The sequence below is a fragment of the Coturnix japonica genome, chromosome 5 (assembly GCF_054131305.1).
Source record: "Coturnix japonica strain WE chromosome 5, WE-NBRP24, whole genome shotgun sequence".
NCBI classification, from domain to species: domain Eukaryota; kingdom Metazoa; phylum Chordata; class Aves; order Galliformes; family Phasianidae; genus Coturnix; species Coturnix japonica.
In genome coordinates, this window is record NC_140667.1 from 47,151,364 (window position 1) to 47,168,852 (window position 17,489).

The 17,489-nt window shown below is 41.3% G+C and overlaps 2 long non-coding RNA genes across 3 annotated transcripts in view; one reads left to right on the top strand and one right to left on the bottom strand.

Moving 5' to 3' along the window:
* LOC146760791 (uncharacterized) overlaps positions 1-16,141 on the top strand; it is a 49,528-nt gene extending 33,387 nt beyond the window's left edge. Inside the window, exon 2 of one of the 2 annotated variants that reach the window (XR_014947274.1) lies at positions 1,643-16,141. This is a non-coding gene — a long non-coding RNA (uncharacterized LOC146760791). The remainder of the gene's footprint in view (positions 1-1,642) is intronic. The other variant, XR_014947277.1, reaches the window with a different exon arrangement.
* On the bottom strand, positions 8,388-17,009 carry LOC107315337 (uncharacterized). Its single transcript, XR_001555868.3, has 3 exons — positions 16,870-17,009; positions 12,536-12,694; positions 8,388-12,170 (listed from the first exon to the last, which is right to left on the bottom strand). It is a non-coding gene; the product is annotated as an uncharacterized LOC107315337 (long non-coding RNA).
* Positions 17,010-17,489: the final 480 nt, after the last annotated feature.

Sequence of the window (17,489 nt, forward strand, 5' to 3'; positions counted from 1 at the left end):
CAACCAGGCACTGGTTGGAGTCCAGGCAAAAACAAGCTTACAAGAGACAATGCAACTGCATGGTTCTCTGGCAGTTTGGTATGTTCTTTCTTCTTTATTACAATGCTCCAGAGAGTAATTAAATTTCATAGTTCAGCATTTCCTTTTCTTCCTTACCTTGAAAGATTTGCACACATTTTTAGAACCAGATTAAAAATTTGCCAACTGGCTTTTTGAACAATTCTCAGTGCTTTCAAAAGAGTCATTCATAGAATCTTACATAGGATTCCACTTTAGGGACTGTCTCCTTTCCTAAGGAACTAAAGCTTTACCCTCTCTGTCTAGAAGCAGAAAGGTACTGATTAAAACATGTTAGGATACAAAATCTCCTTTGTATGACACTAGCAAATTCTGCAGTAAGACTCAATTTAAAGCCTCTTTAGGTCAGTTAGAGGCTTGCCATTAACAAAGTGAGTTTTGGGACAGGCCCTTAAATAATAGGTCTTAAGGACAGGAAAGCTGCCATACACACCATAGTTCTTAGGAAAATCACTGAGGTCAGCAGAGGTTTATTGACTTCAGCAGATCACTGAGGTCAGCAGATGCTCAGAGGAACACGAAATTTGCACTGATCTAAAGCTATCAGAGAAATGAGTAAGGTGATGGGAAGACTGAAAAGAGCACACCTGGCCCACTTGTCATTCACCTGCTGGCTGCCAGTAATGCAGCGACTGGAAAAGCCAACCAGGCATCCCAACTGAGCCGTGCTGTGCTTTACAAGTGACGAAAGAGGTCGGCACTCTCACATCCTGTAGAAATGGTTGCATGACGTGGTTACTATCTTTAAAATAAATTTAAGATTCCATCCCCTAATTCACACAAAAGCTAGGGGCTTGTTTTTGTTTTTTAATGATGTACAAATCGTTATTATAAAATAAAATAAATTAAGTAAATATTTCCCTTGGCAAGGAAATATAAAATAGCTCATTCTCTTAACATGTGAGTTTTATGTTTACAAAGCGAAAGGCGTCCCACATTTCCATAATGTGTTAGTAGCAGGAAACATTTTTAGCTCCAATGCCTTAAACAAAGCTGGAGTTACTGTCTGCAGCCCCCTTAAGCTATATGTCATAGTCTTCACAAGACTGAAAAAAAATGGAGAGCAGTAACCACATTAAGGTTTAACGCTTAGAAACACAGAAGATTTAACACTTGGCAAGCTAGAATTCCCCTATGACCTAAAGACCTGGAGATCATGACCTGAGAATTAAGCGCTGTGTTAAGCAGCCAAGCTGTCTCCCTAAGGAAAAGACAAAAATAGCAAAAGACAAGCTGAGCCATGGGGCTGGCATATGTCAGGTGTGCCCAGACCCAACTCACAGAAGAGCTGTGGCCACATGGGGCCAACCCTGACCTAGCCCAGCCTTTCCAGGCAGGGCTTCCTAAGTAGGAGGATTTTCAGGGGTGCTCAACACCCGTTGTCCCCAGTGCCCTCTGAGGGAATGGGAGCTTTAAGCTAACATGCTGCCAGGACACCAGAAGAAAAAGATTTCACTTTTCTACAACTGGAATTGGAAAGATTCCAGCACTAGATGGAGGAAAAGAGAGAAAGTTAAATGACAACTCTGTGTATTCCTTCTCACCCTCCCTTCCTTTCTCTAAGGGCTCCTCCTTTGCAGGTGTCACAGTCCTGGTGATAGAGGGGAAAGAGGAGGAGAAGAGGAAATTAAAAAGTGAAGCAAAAGATCTTGAATTAAATGTTTAAAGATAGGTCTTTGATTAAAGCAAGGCCTGCAAGGCAGAGGAGAAGTTGGTTTGCGAAAGAGGAAGGTCAGCAGAGAGGCAACTCCAAACATCAGAGAGGAAGAGGAGGCATGCAGTGAGAAGAGGGGAGTGTGAAACAGCTGCCTGGGGGAGCTTAAAAGGGATGCTCAGCATGCTCAAAACACTCTAATTTTGCCACGGCAGATCTTCTTGTGCCAAATTCCCACACAGAAAAATCCCAAGGACATCAGATTGACCTGGGTATCGTGATTTTACTTCTCCTGCTTTCTTTCTTCAGTGCAAGTTGGATTTAACTTGTAAACAGATTTTCTTTATTCAAGTGCATAGTTTATTCCTTATAAGATATTTTTAATAGTTGGTCGATATGAAGTTTCCCCTTGAAGTTACTACACAGTTCCTGCTGGATTAAAACTGGATATTTCTCCGTTTATTGGTAAATTGCCAAATGCTATTACAAGGAACAGTCAATTGTAATGAACTTTCAGTCAGGGTCCCAAGGTGCTCATCAGAGAGGTGTGTGTATGTATATATATATATATGTTAAATTAGGCAACAGAAGAATCCTGTGCTGCTTAAGATCTGCTTTAAAAGCAGACTTTCCAATCTGGAGGGAATTCTTATGTATTTCAACTTTAATTTCCGTCCTAAAACCAGCCAAGAAATCAAAATATCAATGAAATAAATTGGTGGAACTCAAAGTTCAGAATAATTTAGGTTTGGAAACATATGTAGACTAAAAGCTGATGCTTTCAATTGAAAATATAATGGTCCCAGGTTGAAAAGTCCTGGAATACGATCCTCATCTCACATGGATAGAAATCAAGAATAATTCTGCTAGAAGTCCATGAAGTTACACTGCTGTAAGCCTTCACATGGGTAATAAAAATACTCCGAATTACAAGTACTTTGCAAAGCCAAGTGCTTTGGAAAGTGCTACACATTCAACTTTCAGAGCACAAAGCAAGTTAGGAATTAGGAGGAAAGTTTCACGGCTCATCCCCAATGCTCCAGCACTGAAGGCCAGGCAGTCACAGCCTCACCGGGGCCATGGGGAGTGTGGCTGATGGCTGCTCAGGCTCAACACAGGAGCAGCTATGGTATCTTTTATTTATCAAAAGCTGGAAACCTGGCCCAAATTGCAAGTGGGATAGTAGATACAGCTCAGTGGCAGGGTCCAAGCTGCCTGCTGGGCTCTTCATGTAGCTGGTAGGCCCAGGAAGAAGGCAGCAGTCTGCTCTGCAGTGTTCTGTGCACACAGAGAAGTAGTGGTAAATGCTGGCTGGCAGAGGCAGTTCTGGCAATGAAGCCCCAAAGAAAGCAGAGACAAACTGTCTGTGCAGTGTGCTGAACGCAGAAGGCTTGGACCTGCGAGCAGAGAAACTCTGTCTGGATGCTTGACTCCCCTTTGGGATCCAGGAAACAGGAATTCAGATATATTCATTGTGAGTGATAAGAAGTGTTGCCAAAGAAGGATGCCATTCCACTATCAGCTGCTCCTTTTACTAAAGACGATTCAAAACCTCCTCCTGCTTGTTGTTGTTGGTTTGTTTTTTAAACAAGATTCTTTCAAAAGGCTGTAGCCTTCAGGCCACGAGCTAATCTTTAACTACCCACTTAATTTTTCTGGGCCATCTGGCATCAACCATTGTTGGAAGCAGTTGCTTTGTTGAAAAAAATAAAAGCAAAACATGGATGTTCCCCTGTGGAGTTGTTTCCACAGTACACTCAGGGATTGCTGGAGCCATCTGCATCACCAGAGAACCAGCGCCACCAAAATCACCAGCTGGCTTAACCTCTCTCTGAATGCAACTACAGCTGGTGTTTGTAGAGCCCTGTGAGGGCCAGGTCCGCAGGCACATTTTCTTAGGGTCCCACTCAGGGATTAACTCATGGATGTCATTTTCTAAAACAAAATTGAGATCACAATTGGAGCATTTGAAATATGCTAAAACCTTCAGTATTAGACCAGAAAACAGAAGGAAAGATTTGGGGAAATGAAATTTGAGAAATTTTTTGTAAGGGATTTAAAAAAAAAAAAAAAAAAATGAAAACCCAGTAGGGAAAGAACAACTACTGCATTTTCCAGAGAAGCCAACATACCAGTCCAAGAAAGAATGCAGAAAGCAACAAACTTCCAAGATAATTTCAGAACCAAGTTGAAAAAAGGTAGCCAAGCATCTTGAAGAAAGTGGTTTTGAAGTGACTAATCTATTATCAGTCACCATCTGAGTGAGAGAACACAAAGCACCTGAGTGAGGGAACACAAAGGAAGGGTCAGTCAAGATTCCCATGGAATGGCCAGCATTGTTCACTGCTGCCTCATTTCCAGCAGCCAGCTTCCTGAGCTGTCCCCATCCTCCAGCCTCCTCCAGCCCACACAGCAATTGCTGTAAAGTGAAGCACAATAATGCAACAACAACAATTTAATGTCTTTGAAAGCTCCCACAAAATATGGCCAGCTTTTTCCATGCAATTCTACCAAAACTTTACAAATCTCAGCCTAGTGTCTCAACTATAATGTTATTTCTCCTGCCTAGAATAGGAAATAGCATCCATTTCAAGAATTACTGAGAATGCTGAAAAATCCAGAACGAACAAAATAAATTGTAATCAGGACCAAAAGAAAAAAAAATAAAATAAAATAAAAATTCCAACTTCACAAACCAGCTGGATGGAGCCAAAATTCAAGGCAATGATATTTACTGAAGAAAAGGAAAGTCTGACCTAATCTCACCCATAACTTAACCGCAGTGTCTGGACTCAGCAGGGTCAGGTTATTTTCCTGTAGTATCAACACTGCATCTGGAACTGGGAGGAATCACGGCTGTCAAAGATGACACTAATTTTCATTCCATTTTCAGTACAACTTTCACATCAAAGTGATGGTTACACTTCAATAACATTGTTTGATCTTTTAGATGCTCAGCTGAAGGGAATCATCGTATCTTCCTAGCCATGCGCAAATGAGAACCTACATTCAGAATGCCTGTTGCTGAAGAGATGGTTTGCTATTTAAACTCCAGTTACTTTCTGGTTTAAAAAAAATATATAAAGAGCATAATTTACTCTGTTGAAAACAAAAGAAATGTTGCTTAAAGGTATGACAAAATATACATACAAAACACTAACTTAACAGAATACATACAGCAGTCTTCACAGCAACCTAATGAGTTCCAGAAGTGAATTCAATACAATACAGCAATGACAACCCAACCTGGTAGATACATTATGCAGACCCATTTCAGAGGTAGGTTTCAAGAAATAAAATCATCTGATAAAAAAAATATATATATATACATATATATATATATATAAGGAAGGGGAAAAAATGAGGTGTGTATGGAGCAAACGGAGATAGCATTAGAGAATGAACACAACATAAATCAGCTAGTAATTTGGTAAAAAACACAATTAATCTTGCAGGTTTACATTCTGAATTCTCTAAGCCAGCAGTTCTTGAGCTGTAATGTGCAAACCACCAGCAGCTAACAAATCTTTGGTTGTTGCCTGCTGTTGTGGCTGGCTATCATCTTTCTTGTCCCAGATGTTACATCACACTGAAGTTGTATTTAATAGATGTCAGACTAAACAAAACAACTGCTACCATTGCTACAGAGATATTTACAGAACTGCACATGGAAAATGAATCAGATCAAAGGGCTGAGAGTGAAAATTTGTTTTACCTCTCTATCAATACAGAGCGGTCCATATTAATTAAAAGTATACATATATATATATAATTTAAAAAACAAAAACAAAAACTTAAAAAACTTTTTTCTGTTCAAAAATTCATGTTTGCAAGATTTGCATCGGCCAGCTTAAGCAGTCAACTGGAGACCAAACCGCAGCTGATATATCAGTCAACAGAGCATTTAAAAGGAGTTCACAAAGGAAAAAAGTATTTTGTTTTCTGGCTTAGAGAAATTCCTGGCAAAAGCAAAAACTATGCTCACCCCCCAAATAACCAAACACCCATCCACTGCACATGGAAATTATTCTGCCACCATTTTATTGCTCTAGCAGAGGTGGCGTACGGCCCTTTGGAAGCCTTGGCTCTTCTCAAAGGCTATTATTTTAAACATTTTCGTACTGGGAGCTGCATGGAGCTGGCAACTTTGGAATTAAGAGTGCCGTGTGGGGAATGTCACTTTGAAATCATTTAGCTCAGTTCGTTTCCTTTTCAAGCGCAATAGAAAGCAGATGGAGCAGGGAGGGCCAACATGCCACAGAAGAACTCCCCAGGCCTTGGCCAGTGCTCTCCTCCCCAAGTCTAATAGAGAGGTCACCAAACCCTCATTGAGTTATTATCCACTAGAAGTACATGCTAGAATTCAGCCAGAGTCCTGGGTCCTGGTCCTTGGAACAAGATGCCTCACTCCTAGGTTTATGTTACACACTGAACGTGAGACCTAAATTGCCAACAAGGTCACCAGGGACACAAAACTCATGCTGTAAGAGCAGGGTAGAGAAGCTGAAGAGAGGTCAGAGGAGCACAGCTGGAAGATTAAGTGCTTTGGGAAAAAGAGTCACGATAGAGAAAAAGGCCTCCAAACACTTGTCTGCTATGAAGGAAAGGCTGCTACCAAAAGAAAGCTTTGCCATATGTAGCAAGAGTTAGACAAGAAATTGCAAGCTTGATTAGCATCAAGGATGTGCTGAGGTCAAATATGAGTGGGAAAAAAAAGTTAAGCATAAGAGGAGAGAAGCACTGCAGCCTCTGAGATCATCTAGATCACCAATGAAAACAACACTTTTGGATGCAGTATGTCTACTTCAAGGCTTCCTGCATCAAACATCATCAGTTTCCCCTTCCCTTCAACAAACCAGTAACAACAGAAGAGATATCTGCTGTCACTCTGGAGAATTCTCACCAGCTGCTGGCAACCAGTTCAGGGTTGGACATTACCGCCATAAGTGTGATTGTGGTAAAGGTCTGTGACATTGGTCACTTAGTCTGCTCATTAAATATCTGCACTGAAAACATCAGCCGGCTCACACAGATGTACATCACACGTACGTTCCCCAGATATTCAAGCAAACTAATAAAATGCATCTGTATCCTCCACAAACACCTAAATCAAAAAGTCTGTCGCTCTCCCTTTTTCTAAGCTCTAAGGAGAAGACTCAGAAAAAAACAACTATACCTATCACCAGTAAAAGAGCAGTTATCTAAAACTCTACTCTGTGCATGGGAGCTGAGGTTCTTATCCTACCTCAGGTACTGGCAGTCAAACACTTTTTCACACCTAGACAAACTCCACTTACTACCTCCTGCAGTGAGTCAGGTGCCATATCAAGACTAGCATGGGTCTGATGGCAAGTTTGCTTCCAGCAGGGCATGCGTTCAACTAGCTCACAACCAGGGGAGTCAAACCAGACAAGTCATGTTTTCTGCCTCTTGTATTAAATGTGCCAGGTTATCAATAAGCCACCCATAAACCAGGTTGCTAAAAAGTAGTACTTGTCTTCTCCCTTCATATCCTTCACAGGCAGTATCCCTTTCCAGCACATCCACACAGGATGTACACAGGTTTCTTCCCAATTCTGTACCAGTCACACAGAGCTTCAGCTCCTCCCCAGATCTGGAATATAACACTAAGACCATCCAATGTACTCATATGTCCCCAGATCTCCAAGAGTCATCATGCATTGCTCCCCCGCTCTCTTCCTCCCACACGCTTGTCTGCTTCTTTGAACTGTGCTCCCACATCATCAACCTCTTTTCTTAATCACTGCTATTGCTATGCAGAAATCTAACCCCCTACCACCGTACAGAGGTCTGCCTGATCTTCAGTAGGTGATGGATATCCTAACACCGCAACACTACTGCACATCAATTATACTATCAAAACACATTCTCTTACCTAGAAAAAGCCTTGGTGGTAGTAAGCACAGGAAAAAAAGAAATAACCTAAAAAGAAGACTTACTCACCAGCTTATCCACAGCCATGTCCTGTTGAGGCTTGCAAGGTCAGCCTGCCTGGTTAGGGCCTCAGCTGCTTCACTCAGCATCTTCCAGCCTCTTCATTGACCCCAGGTGTCTCTCTTACACCAGGCAACACTTTGATGAGAACAGCTCTGGCTTTTGGATCTGTGCTTCTGTTTCAGCCTTGTTGCTGGGTGTAGGTCTGAGCGTGGCCAGGGCCTGTCCTTCTAAGGGAAAAAGTAGCCTCACCAGACTGGGAAGCCACAATTGCTTACACGCAGACCCACCACCCCCAAATAACCTCCATCACTGTTTGTTCCAAGAGCTGATTCCCACCTCCCCTGTTGCTTCATGAGCTGAAGCTCATAGGATGATATGAGGTACTCCATCAAACATCACTTGGAGATGTGGGAGCCTCTGGAAATAGTGTCAGGGAGGACCATGCTGGCTGCAAGGAGTCAAATGTGACATTTCACTGTGTCACTGGAGTGGTCTCAGGAGCAAACTGTCTTCTTGGGATTTGTTTTTAAGCAAATCTGTTGATTCAAATGCAACCTGGTAGAAGGAAGTAAGGAGAAAATAGTGTAGATTCACCTTTCTTCCACTGCCTCATCTAGGAAACTAAGTTAATTACACAATCTTCCTAAAGAGGAGTGGTTGAGAGGATTGAAAAGAGGCAAGGCAATAAACTCCAAAATAAATGTTTAAAAATATTTTTTTCTTTTTTTTTTTCCAAATATACGAATATGTTCTAAGTGGTATAGACAATAATTATGTGTCTATTAAACTGAGTTATTTAAATGTATTTTTTGGCAAATTAACACACAGAATATGAATTAGAACCCCCTAATTCTGCTGAACCCAAGAAAGACTGATTTAAAAGCTGTAAATGAGTAGAAAATGGCTTCTGACAGAATAAAAAACATTTCTGGGTTCTGAAAAACAAGCCTTGAGGATGTGACAACACATGAAAAATTCCTTTAACTACATCTCAGCACAGTTTGCAGGACCTGAGGCTTCCCCAGTGGCAGCTGCTTTTTGAGCACCCACCTAGACAAAAGAATACATATTCGTCCTGTCTTGCTTCATTTCCATATCTATTCTCCTTCTGTGGGTTTCATGGCAGCTCTCTCTCATCTGGTCCTGCACCCCAACGGAATAACGCATATACAGTGAGTTCCCAGGCCAATGCACTTAGAGAGAGCAGGCAATGCTGTCAGAAGCAGAAGCATCTCTGCCCTCTGCAGCCATGATCTTGATCTCTGCAGGCTGCAACAGTGTTTGAGGCAGACATACAGGGGAGACAGAATGATATAGACAAAAAAAGTTAAAAGCAAATGGAAAGTGAAAAGTAAATGAGAAGCAAGTGAAAAGTCTGAGCTAAGTCTCCTGAAGATTCCTTGGAAAAATAGAAACAAGCAAGTTTTGCCATAATAAAAGAATATATGAGGCTTATCGGGACATGCATGTAGAATCATAGAATCCTTAGAGATGGAAGGGACCTCTGGAGGACAACTAGTCCAAACTCCCCTGCACTGAACAGGGACACTGTGGATAGGTTACCCAGGGCCTGATCCAGCCTTCGAAGACATCTCTTGTCCTTATCTCCATCCAGACATTGAGCCATTGACCACCACTCTCTGGACTCAACCCTGCAGCCAGTTCTTCATCCATCAAACAGTTCACCCTTCAAATCCATATCTCTCCAATTTGGAGAGAAGGATGTTGTGAGATACCATGTCAAAGGCCGCACTGAAATAAAGGTAGATGACATCAGTGGTTCTCTCTTTGTCCATTGATGCAGTGACACCATTGTTAAAGGCCACTAGTTTAGTCAAGCAGGATTTGTGCCCAGTAAAGCCATGCTGGTTCTCCCATATCATCTTCCTGCCTTCCAAGTGCCTTAGCATAGCTTCCAGTAGGATCTGTTCTGTGATATTCCCTGGCACAGAGATAAAACTGACAGGTTGGTGGTTCCTGGGGTCATCCTTTGTACCCCTTTGAAAAATGAAGTGACGTTACCCCTTTTTCCAGTCACCAGGGACTTTACCTGATTGCTGTGACTTTTCAGATATCACTGAGAGTGGCTTGATGACTGCATCAGCTAATTGTAAGAACCATCCATGTTTGTGTACCCACACAGTGGTGGGGTAAATGCATAAGTACACTTACATGAGTAGCAATAATATCCTGGCTCCAGTTTAATGCCAAGTGAAAAGTAAAGCAATTGATGAAATATATGAGTTTGTGTGTGGAAACTGGCATAAAGGAATAAACCTGCACAGACTCAGTGCAATTCTTCACATTTAAAAGAGCTATTAGACTAGATAGAGATAGATACAAGTGGAGAAATACAGCAGACAGAAGCCACTCAATAGTATTCAGGGAAATCAACACTCATGTGAAATGCCAACATCCTGGGCTAAACATCTTGTTAGAAGTGATTGAATTCCTAACAGCTGTGTCAAAATGCATTCACTTGCAAGTGTTACTTGTGGGTAAGCAATATTATCTTGTTATCGTTGCTATTTATGGCAGCATCCATAACATCCTCACTTCTTTCCAAACGTTTTGTTCTCCAAAGAGCCTGCTGCAACTCTTTTGTGGCTGTGAATGTACAATTTTCTAAGACTGTCCAAGTTACTGCAGGCTTCAAAGTTCAAAAAGAAGCCAAGGTGGGTAAAATCAGAGTTGAACAACAGTGACATAAGGGATATAAAAGCAATCCAAAACCCCATACTGTAAGCACCATTTGCCTACTGGACAAGATTCTTAATGTTGAAAAGAACACTTGCATTTTAATTCATACTTGAATTCATAAAAGACAAGAAGTATTCCATGTTTGCACTGACAATTTCTTTTTTTTTTTTTGTTACTGTTACAGTTTTTGTGGGCAATAACATAATCAAATACTTCTGGGAATAAAAAGTAATAAGGGGAAGCTTAGAGATTTAGAGAACAATATTTCAGGAATTTTGCCTCAAATAACCAGGTCTTTTATTTTTTTGTGTGTGTGTGCACCTAGAGTATGCACAAGAAAAACTGTGAATGTCCTGCCAAACAGAAAGAAGCATAATTCTCATTGGGAATGTGCTTATCACACTTTCAAAGGTTTTAAAAATCAATGCCTTTGTTTGTCATTTTAATTTAATATAACAATAGTTGTCAAAACTGCTCACTTTGCCTGCTAGTGACAAATTTACTGAAATTTTGCAGCATGAGCCAAATAACACAGCACCAGATCCTCCAGCTTTTATTTCACTCTGCTCTAGGCAGTATTCCTACTCATTTTTTGCGTGAGCTTTGCCTGAATAAGGACTGAAATTTCAATTTTGAACATCAGACAGTTTTAGCATTGAAGAGTCACAGAAATCCCATTTACAAAACATGTTGGGTGACTGGAATGGTGCTGCCTTCAAATTTTATCTCTGAAATGCCAGGCTCGTTTCTTACAGAGCATTGCAACATACAAACTGACTACATCCTTGATGAAATTCCCTTGAGGTCCTTGAGGTCACCCCCAGGATTAAGCACTGCCTGACCTTTTGCATTCAGAGCTCAGAAGCACTGTGTTATGACGCCTACTACGCCTTCGGAGATGTTGGTCTTTTCCACTAAAAACAAAGATCTTAGACCTCGTCCCTCATGGGAAGAGCTCCAATGAAGCAACTCTCTGTTATTACCTTGTACAGAGACTCTACAGGACCATGTTCTGCCCTTCTGGCGACAGACACAACATAGATAAAGCTATCACTCGAGTGAAGCCTTGAGTAACGGCACATTTTCCCTCACTCAATGTTCTGATGCATTAAATAAGGCAAAGAGCTTTGTACTGGAAACGGGTAAAGTAGCAGGTCATGAAGGTAGCAATTAGGGCACTCTGTGGAAACATAGAATGGCTTAAGTTGGAAGGACCTTCAAGATTATCCAGCTCCAACCCCCTACCATAGGCTCATCAGATCAGGCTGCTCAGAGCCTCTGCCAGCCCAGCCCTGAATACATCCAGGAATGGAGCATCCACAGCTTCTGATTTGACTCAGCTGCTTTTTTTAGTCTTCTCCATGCTACTGACTTGTGCTGAGATTTGGAAAAGTCTTTTATGGTAAAGCCTATAAACTAGAGCCCTTCATCTAACTGCTCTGCCACTGCCTTTCTGCATCCGCAAAGAGGAGATTGTAGCAGTTTATGATGTCCTAACACTTTTACAGTGTTAGCAGCTGGAGCGTACAGTTAGTGCATCTTTTTGAAATGTACCCATAATTTTTTTATGAGAATATGCTATACGTCTGTAAATGAACATATCCATGTAGATGCTGGGACTTAGTAAGATCACAGAACATGAAAAACAATATGAAATCTATTAAGTGTAGCTCCTCTGACTGGAGCCTTTATGGCAGCTGTGTGGACCAACTCCTCCCTGAGTTTTCACTCTGGGAATTACTTCTAACTTGGCATCCTGAAGTCAGTCCTGGATTCCAACCTGAAAAGAAAAGCAGAGTTAGGCGGACACACACTAGCCTCCTTCAAGCATTCAGAGTATTGTGCATGTGATAAAGGGTTGGATAAAACTGTGGCAACAGTCTGCTATCTTTCAAGGCTCAGGAAAATAAACCACAAAGGCAATTCAACAAAGTCCTCTTTGTTCCTGAATAGAACCAACAAAATGAAAGGAATCTGGTGGACGAGAGAAGGTTTGCTGCAGGCAGCAAGTACAGACAGAATCGTCTTTGCTGGCTTCTCTGACAGAGCAAGTGCATGATTATCACATGAGCCTCTCAAAGACGGGAATTAAAGGGGCTGTCACATCGCTTAAGCTGCACTGAGGTCAAAGGAGTTCGGACTAACCGAGGTCAGCCACACGTGGCCCGGGAAGTAGGGGTCTCGTTTTTTCTAAGCAACAATTGTTCGGTTTGATAAAAATAGATGCCTGAAGCCTGCGATGGCTTGTAAAGCTGTCCCTGTAGGCTGGATTCCCACAAAGTGCAGTATATCATCAGCAGTGCTCTGAAAAGAACAGAAAGACAATGAGGCCAGTCAGATGGTCAATAGAAACAAGCACAGAGGCAAAACACACAGGGGAGGTCACCACTTCTCCCTGTCACCCCCTCAAAAGACCAAGGGGAAAAATAACAAGTCTGAAATATTAGTGCAGAAGTATAATAAAATGAACATGGAAACAGGTGTCAGCAACACAACTGTAGGGGAGCTTGATGCTCGCTTCCACACATCACTCCATTAATTGTGTCCCAGAGACCCTTCCCCACAGGTTGCCACTGATGCCAGGGCTATGAAGAATGCCCCTGTAATAAAAATAGTGCCCATTCTGTCCCATGTCCTCTGTCCCCTTTCAGTTTGTAATTCATGTGATTCAGCTCTAAAAGAAGCACTGAACATCAAACTTCTCCACAGTTTTGATGAACCTTTTGCTGAAAGTGGACAAAGGAGAAATGGACAGTTGTGTAGCCAAGTGTAGCACGTGTCTGGGTGCATCCTGAGACTCATGTCTGAAAGCGAGTGTGATGTTCCTCTTCTTCAGTGGGCAGGCACAGAAAAGCAGCCTCTTTTTTTTTCAGCCTTTGGAGCAAGTCAACAGAAAAACACAGTATAATCTTCACCATCGTCTTCACTTCCATATATAACCAAGCTCAGGATGCTTCTGTGCTTCTCATTACGCAGCACAGATTAAATGACTAATTCTGCTCAGAAAACTGATTCAGGATTTTCCATATTGAGATTATTTGTGACAACAATATCAAAATTTTAAGATGCCTTCTACAAGTAAAGCCTATCCTCACCTTCATTACTCACAACATAATATCATGTCTTTCTGGTAAACAGACTAAGTATATGTGAATGTAATGGGATTTGAAAGTACCACTCTGTCACACCTTTTTATTCACTAAAATAAATCCTGAGATCAAACCAAATAGGGAAAACTGCAGGTTTCCCACAGGATCTTCACAGGTATGTTAAAGCTGATAGTGAAGAATGAATTTGAGTAAACAAGTCCTTAGGCAAGCTCAATTCTCTTTTACAACCTGATAATGACTATGTGTTGACCTGTCCTTGAGAAAAGAGCCTTTAATGCAGCTTATCAAGCTCAGAAGGACTCCCATTGTCCTCAGTGAGGTCTGGGTCAGAAGTCAAATTGAAAACACCAAACACACTATCTGTGCTTGACAGGCTTTAAACTGGAACTGACGTTCAATGTCCAGTGTGCTGTAAAACACAGCAACAAAATACACAGCAATGTAATGATCCTGGGTAATTTGCTCCAGGTAGTCCCACCTGTTTAGACCAGGTGGACCTGAGAACCTTCTGACTTCAGCCATTCTGTGAATAGCAGAGAACTGCTTTTTTAACTCCTCTCCATCAAGGCCCTGGAGTGCCCAGAGAAGGGCAACAAAGTTGATGAGTGTCTTAAAAGGAGCAGCTGAGGGAACCGCGATTATTTAGTCTGGAGAAGGGTAGGCTCAGAGGAGATGTTGTTGTGCTCTGCAGCTACCTGAAAGGAGGTTGTGGCCAGGTGGGTGTCAGCATTTTCCTCATAACTAATGATAGGATTAGAGGGAATGGACTCAAGTTGTGTTAGGGGAGATTCAGGTTGGACATAGGAAAAACTTCTCTGAAAGAATAGGCAGGCATATCAACAGGCTGCCCAGGGAGTTGGCAATCACCATCCCTGGACTTATTCAGGAAGCATTTATATGTTGCACTAAAGAACATAGTTTAGTGGGGAAATATTGGTGGTTGAATGGTTGGATTAGATGATCTTAGAGGTCATTTCCAACCTTGGTGATTCTATGATTTTTAGGCTTGATAAAGGACAGTTGTCCCTACTGATGCTACCCTTCAGGATTCCAAAAGAAACAACACAGAGTGAACTGCCAAAGTCAGAGCCCTCAGTCCTAGTGAAGGGGATGAGTAAATCCTCACACACTGGAATTTAGACTTTCTGATGCAGCTGGAATGCTGTTGCTTTTTGGTGGGGAGGAAGATGAGGAGCAGGCACTCAATCACCTACATCATGGGGGAGCTGAAGGGCTTGTGCTGAAGGTTCTGGAAGTGTTCATTACTGACTCCTTGATCAGTGACAAAGCTGCAGTCAACCAAGCAGCAGGATTCTGTGTTAGGCATTCTCTATGGAAAATATTCTGGTTTTCTCTGTAAGGAAATTTATTGTATCTCCAAAGTGATGGGGAGTAGCATGGAGTTCGGTTTCTGTGTGTTGTCACCAACTTCTCATCTCAGCATGTCTTGCTGGTAACTTAACCACCCATTGCAATAAAGCACTCTTGGTCTTTCACACCATGTTAAAGAAAATAATCAACAGAGTACTTAAACCATGTTTGGATTCAGTTCAGTTTTTAACTGAGTTCAATAGTAAAAAGAAACCTCAGTAGTTCTACACCACAGCTAGCCTTGCTCAATGTCTAATGTTAAGATAAATTATGTTTTCCAGAGTGTAGGATGAAATAAGAGTTGATATCACAGCAGGATGATTTTGTCAAACTCTACTTACATTAGATAGAAAATCTTTTCTTTCATAGAAGGAACAATTTTGAAAGTAGATAACCAAGCTGATGTTGGGGATACATCACTGGGGACCATGATTCATGATCCATGTAGCCACACTTATTAAAAAGTATATCACTTTCTCAAATAGCAGTTAACAGGAACCTTGACAGAATTTTTTTTCTTCTAAATGATATATCATCAAATCTGGTTCTACGGCATAATTTTCAGTCATCTCTGTTCATTGCTCTTTTATTCCAAGTATGCTTTGGCATGGTTTAAGAACTACTGAAGTATTTAATAGCTGTTTAAAAGTCACAGCTATAACTACTTACACTAGACACAAATAGAAGATGACTAGACAAGTTGTCATTACCTTTACAAGAAAAGTGTTTATGGAGAAGGATTTAAGAGAAATAAGATTACAAGTCCAAGTGTTCCATTATTCTCAACATTTCAAGGGAGAAAGCAGAATGTGTTTTAAAGTTAGGAACAAGATAAGAATATTTAAATAAAAAGGATACAGTTAGAGATAAAGTTAGAGAGAAGTTGCTCAGCCCTTGGAAAAGTCAAACTACTTCTGGACCTGCTTAGGTAAAGTTTCTTGATTCCAGTACCCCAAGAATGAGCATTTTGATTGTGATTCCAGGTCACAGTAAGATGCTAGTTGTGGAAAATACTGCATTTTCAACCCAGATGGAGAAAGGAATGGGAAAGGTGCATGACACAGTGTCTCTGATCCCTTGAGATCAATCCAAGATCTTATGAAATCAATGGAAAACTTTCCATTGAGTTGAACGTGCTCTGGATCACATCCTTTTGTTGTCAAGTCCTTCTTCCCCACTCTGTTGCTCAATTTGCTTTCTGCTGATGTGAGAATCTTTTTCTTTTCTTTTTTCTTTTTTTTCCCAATATTAATAAATCTGTATAATCTTTGGGCTCTGAGTCTTTCTTTTATGTCACACTGTTTCACTGTATGCGTGACTGCATGGTTGAGGGCTGCTCTGGAAATTACTCATGAAAATGAATTGCCTGGTCATACCACAATGGTCAGTATCTGTAGGTTGCAGCATCCCCCGTGGGCTGTTATAGCAGATCATAAAATCTCATTTCCAGGAAAGTTTCAAAACTTTTATTTTCTAAGGAACATTAATTATCAGAATCCAAATGACCTGTCCCATTTCTCCATCCACTTCCTCTCTTTTACTCCTCATCAGACGTGGTAGATTGGAGGCAACTGGCAAGAGATGGTATTTAAGGCTCCTGGTTTTAAGTCCCTGGTTTCATATCAGTTTCAGCTGAAGTGTTTAAAAACAGCAAGACTCAGAAGCCTAATGCCCAAACTAATATTTGCATGCGATCATTTCTCCATTGTTAAAGTTTTGTAACAGCAGCTGATTTACAAGTCTGACTCTTAGGCAGGCATATGCTCTGGCATTTTACAGGCTTCCCAAGACTCATGCCCCCCAGCACTGCTTGTTGACCTCTCCTTCTAACACAGGACCTTGAGGCATCATCACAATGGCCAAACCACTTTGGACCTACATGGTTGTGAAAACATTAGTCATACCCCCATCTGAGATTCCATTTTTTCACTGATAAATTCTATTCTGTAGAGACCAGTACTTTCTCGAGGTACTTACCAATTCTTACAAAGCTCTTACCTAGGAGAAGTTCTCATAACCACAGTGAGACTTGAAATACATCGAAGAGCAGGAAAACTCTCACCCCTCCCAGATAACCACCTGTAATCAAGACACTGACGACACAGGAATACAGATTTCAAGCTTCTGTCCTGCAGGATGTCTGAATATCAGAATCCGGCATCTCAGGCAAGTATTCTGGCCGCCAAATTGTCACGTATTCTGAACAACAGCTTCCTCAGTCTCTCCTATTGGATCTGTTTCACTTTGTATAAACAATTAAATATTAATTGGAACAAGGGCTTGAACTTAGACTGCCCATTGGACTGTTACATTGGTATTTCTCCAGTGGGCAGGTAACTATTTGTATAAACTTGGTAAGTTGCAGAGCAACAGACGTTACTAAAGGGATCCCAAAAACTCTTTAAGAAACCCCAAAGACTTGTGGTAAAATCATTCAGTAAGCTACAGAGCACATGTTTTTTCAGTGCTTGACCAGAATGAGGCAGAACAAGGAATGCTAGCTGTTCTAGGGAAGGTTTTGCCAAATCTCCGCAGGTCATGCTTCCATCAAGATTTAAAAGTCAAGCTTTTTTTCTTGAAATGAAAAATAGTTTCTACAGTTACAAAATCCTCAAATA